Genomic DNA, 5055 nt, shown 5'->3' with positions numbered 1-5055 from the left:
AGGTAGGTAGCTAAGGAAAAATTTTAGCTGTGCCTCCAGGCTGTTCTGATTATAGGAATCAATTATTACATACAATAATAGTTATAATGTTATACACAGTACCTATATTATTGCACTTTGATCATTGTAGCTACCAGGTGAGGTGGAACACTATTGTCCCATGCTACAGATGGGATAACTGAGGCTGTGATAGTTTCCATAGTTTGAGCAAGGTCAAACTGGACCTACCTTCTTTCCATTCTTTCTTTTTTTAAGTTTATCTATTTATTTTGAGAACGAGAGAGAGAGAGAGCGCATGCATGCATGCACAAGGAGGAGAGGGGCAGAGAGAAAGGGAGAGAATCCCAAGCAGTCCCCGTGCTGCCAGCGTGGAGCTGATGCAGGACTCGAACTCACAAACCATGAGATCATGACCTGAGCTGAAATCAAGAGTCAGACGCGTAACTGACTGAGCCACCCCGGCGCCTCTATTACTTCTTTACTTTTTTCTCATTTCTTTCTATTTTTTCATTCAATCTTTTAACACATATCTATTGCCTATCATGCAAACATGCCAACGTGTTTGTGACTTACTTGGGACTGTAATGTGTGAGAAAGAAATAAACTCTTATTTCTTAAGCCACAGAGATTTGGTGGCAGCTGTCTTTATAAGTCTACCCTGATGAGTACAGAAGGTATTGGTCAATGTCTGTCCTTGTGACTTAATACATCAAAAAATTTAATATGTAAGACTGGTTTTCTTCTAGTATGAAAAATACATTTGAAATGGCTTGATTGTGGCAATGAGAATGTGTAACAGTTCATTACAGGACTCCGTGTTCTAACACATTTCCTATGTTACATGTTTCCATGATATTATTGATTATCTTATTTATTTTAATCTGATGTTTTTATTCTATTTGTACTACACACAGTGGTCTGGTCTTCTCATTTGTAATCCGTTTTCTCTATTTTCTCTCTTTATTGTTTTAGTTTTCCTTGTAGTCTGGTAACCTATTTGATCTCACCTCAAATGTTTCTTTAATCTTTATGTAATTTTTTTTTAGAGTTCTTACTTTCAAGTTAGCTATTTTTAATCTTTCTTAGAACTTTAAAACTTTGAGTAAGTAAATGTTCAGTGATGCATACAATTTTTGATTGAATACATAAGCATTCTGAAACTCACATTTTTAATAAGCTCTTTAACATGTATTAAGTTCAAAATCAGTGATGCATGTTTAATGCTATATGCTTAGGACTTTTCAAAATTGATTTAAAATATTAAGCCAATGCATATGCAGAAATGCATTCAATTTTTCAATCTTGAAATTTATAATTTTTCAGGAGTGTCTTTCATATCATCACTATTACTTGCCTTTCACTGCTAGGTGTGATCATTTGAAAATTCACTGAGTTGGGGTGCCTGGGTGACTCAGTCAGTTGAACATCCAACTCTTGATTTCAGCTCAGGTCATGAGCCCAGGGTCTTTAGATTGAGTCCTGTGTTGGGCTCTGTGCTGAGCAAGGAGCCTGCTTGAGATTCTCTCTCTCTCTCTCTCTCTCTCTTTCTCTCTGTGCCCTTCTCTCTCTCTCTCTCTCTCAGAAAAAAAAAAAATTCACTGGACTGAATCTTAGATTCACTGGATTTTTTTTTTAGGTAGTTCTTCAACAGCCCTGTGAGGTTATTACATGAAGAAGGAGTAAAAAATAGGAAAATTGAAAAACAGTGGAAATTATACTTAATGTTACTTACTTTCTGTTTTTAATAAAGCAGAATAAAGGACTTATAGATTTTCTAGAAGAATAATTGTCAGCAGAGAACATTCCCAGAGTGAACTCCATGAACTTAATTCATCAATTTAGTCATTTATTTATTAAGTCATGAATAAACTTGTATTGAGGCTGACAGCTTTGTGCTAGGCACTGGCAATACAAAGATCAATAACACATGAGTTCAGGCCTCAAGGCATTTATGGCTAGAGTCAGTGGGAGTAGAAATGCAAACAAGCAATTATAATACAATAGTTAATGTCTGGAAGAGAGCAAGTACAAGGTGACTTGTACAAAGAACAAACACTTGGGGCGCCTGGGTGGCTCAGTTGGTTAAGCGTCCAACTTCGGCTCAGGTCATGATCTCACAGTTTGTGAGTTTGAGCCCCGCATCGGGATCTGTGCTGACAGCTCAGACCCTGGAGCCTGCTTCAAATTCTATGTCTCCCTCTCTTTCTGCTCCTCCCCCACTCATGCTCTGTCTCTCTTTCCTTCAAAAATAAATAAAAACATTAAAAAAAAATTTTCAAAGAACAAACACTTGACCCTTCTTGGGAAAAATAGGGATGCTCCATATAGGATGGGCTGGTAATGAGAGGCCTACTGGGACTTTTGTAGAGTGGCAAGGGCATCCAACACTGATAAAGTAGAATGAACAGTGCTGGGTTCAGACAGCCAAGCATTGGATGTTTGCGAAACTGCAAACAGTTTGGTTTGCTTGAAGTACAAATTGAGAAGAGAGAGAGGGTGCTAGGAGAGAAAGAAGAAGGTGGAGAAGATGACAAGAAAGACTTTGTAGTGATACTGAGATTGAACTCATCCTTAGAAAGTGGCATGTTAACACGTGATTTTTGCTCAGAGAGTCCTAGGATCACAGCTGCATTTCAGGAAGATCATCTGTCCATAGTGTGCAGGGTGGAGGAAGGTGCCAAACATAGTGTGCAGGGTGGAGGAAGGCTGACTGGAGTAGGACCAGAGGAAAAAAAGGAAGGGGTAGAAAGAGGAAGTATTTAGTAGGTAGAATTGACTGGATTTGGTATCTCATTAGATTAACTAGGCAGAAAAAAGAGTCCAGGGTAAGAGTCAGGTTTCTGGCTTGGCTCATCATACTCTTAATCTTTTCATTCATGACAGTAGGGAACACAGAGTGTTATGGACTGAATTGTGTCTCCCCACCCCCCAAATTTATACATCGAAGCCCTAACCTCCAACACGACTGTTTTTGGAGATGAGGCCTTCAAGAAGTTAATTAAGGTTAAATGAGGTCATAAGGGTGGGGCCCTAATCCAATAGTACTGGTGTCCTTATGGGAAAACTGCATGAACAGAGGAAAGGCCATGAAAGGACACAATGGAAGCTGGCTGTTTGCAAGCTAGAAAGGGAAGTCTTGTTAGAAACCAACTCTGTTGCACCTTGATGTTGGACGTCCAGCTTCTAGAACTGTGAGAAAATAAATGTCTGTTGTTTAAGCCTCCCAGAGTGTTGGGATCTTGTTATGGCAGCCTGAGCTGATTAATACATAACACATGTGACAAGTTTAAGGATAAGGTTCCTTTCTTTTTTCTCTTTTTTATTATTTATCATTATTTTTTATTGAGGTATAATTGACGTATAAGATTATATTAATTTCAGGTGTACAGCATAATGATTTGATTTTTGTATATATGTGAAATGGTCACAATCAGTCAAGTTAACATGCATTACCATATGTAGGTACAAATTTCTTTTTCTTGTAATGGGGACGTTTAAGATCTACTCTCTTAGCAACTTAGCAACTTTCAAATATGCAATATAGTGTGATTAGCTGTAGTCACCATGCTGTCCATTATATCTCATGATATAATCTGATGATATATCTTACTGGGAGTTTGGGCCTTTTGACTCCCTTAACCCATTTCACCAATCTCCCACCCCCATGTCTGGCAATCTTCAGTCTGTTCTCTGTATTTATAAGTTTGGGCTGGTTGGTTTGTTTTTAGATTCTACATATAAGTGAGATCTTCCAGTATTTGTTTTTCTCTGACTTATTTCACTTAGTTTAATGCCCTCAGGTCCACATATGTTGTTGCAAATGGCAAGATTTCAGTGTCTTTTCTTTTGTTGAATCATATGCCATTGTATATATATACCACATCACCTTTTTTGTATTGTTTAAATTTTAGTTAGTTAACATACAATGCAATATTGATATCAGGAGTAGAATTCATCACTTACATACAACATCCAGTGCTCATCACAACAAATGCCCTCCTTAATCCCCATCACCCATCTAGCCCATCTCCCACCCACCTCCCTCCATCAACCCATAGTTTGTTCTTTATCATTAAGAGTCACTTGTGTTTTTTGTTTCCCTCCTTCTCTTCCCCACCCCTTCCCATATGTTCATCAGTTTTGTTTCTTAAATTCTACATATGAGTGAAATATGGTATTTGTCTTTCTCTGACTGACTTATTTCGTTTAGCATAATACATTCTAGCTCCATCCACATCATGGCAAATAGCATTTTTTCATTCTTTCTGATGGCTGAGTAATATTCCACTGCATATATATACCATATCTTCTTTATCCATTAATCAGATCTATGGACATTTGGGATCTCTTGGTAGTTTGGCTATTGCTGATAATGTTGCTATAAACATTGGTGTTCATATACCCCTTCAAATCTATATCTTTGTATCCATTGGTTAAATACTTAATAGTGTAATTGTTGGATCCTAGGATAGTTCTATTTTTAGTTTCTTGAGGAACCTCCATACTGTTCTCCAGAGTGACTGCACCAGTGTGCATTCCCACCAACAGTGCAAGAGGGTTCCCCTTTCTGCACATCCTTGCCAACATCTGTTGTTTCTTGTGTTGTTAATTTTAGCCATTCTGACAGGTATGAGGTGGTATCTCATCATGGTTTGGATTTGTATTTCCCTGATGATGAGTGATGTTGAGCATCTTTTTATGTGTCTATTACCTGTCTGGATGTTTCCTTTGGAAAAGTGTCTGTTAATGTCTTCTGCTCACTTCTTATCTGGGTTATTTGTTTTTGGGTGTTGAGTTTGATAGGTTCTTTATATATTTTGGATACTAACCATTTTTCAGATATGTTGTTTGCAAATATCTTCTCCCATTCCGTAGACTGCCTTTTAGTTTTGTTAATTGTTTACCTTGCTGTGCAGAGCTTTTTATCTTGATGAAGTTCCAATAATTCATGTTTGCCTTGTTTCCCTTGCATCCAGAGATGTGTCTAGTAAGATGTTGGTACGGCCGAGGTCAAAGAGGTTGCTGCCTGTGGTCTTCTCTAGGATTTTGATGGTT

The sequence above is a fragment of the Leopardus geoffroyi genome, chromosome B4 (assembly GCF_018350155.1).
Source record: "Leopardus geoffroyi isolate Oge1 chromosome B4, O.geoffroyi_Oge1_pat1.0, whole genome shotgun sequence".
NCBI classification, from domain to species: Eukaryota; Metazoa; Chordata; class Mammalia; order Carnivora; family Felidae; genus Leopardus; species Leopardus geoffroyi.
The sequence above is the reverse complement of the archived record's forward strand: the minus strand, read 5'-3'. Positions refer to the sequence as shown.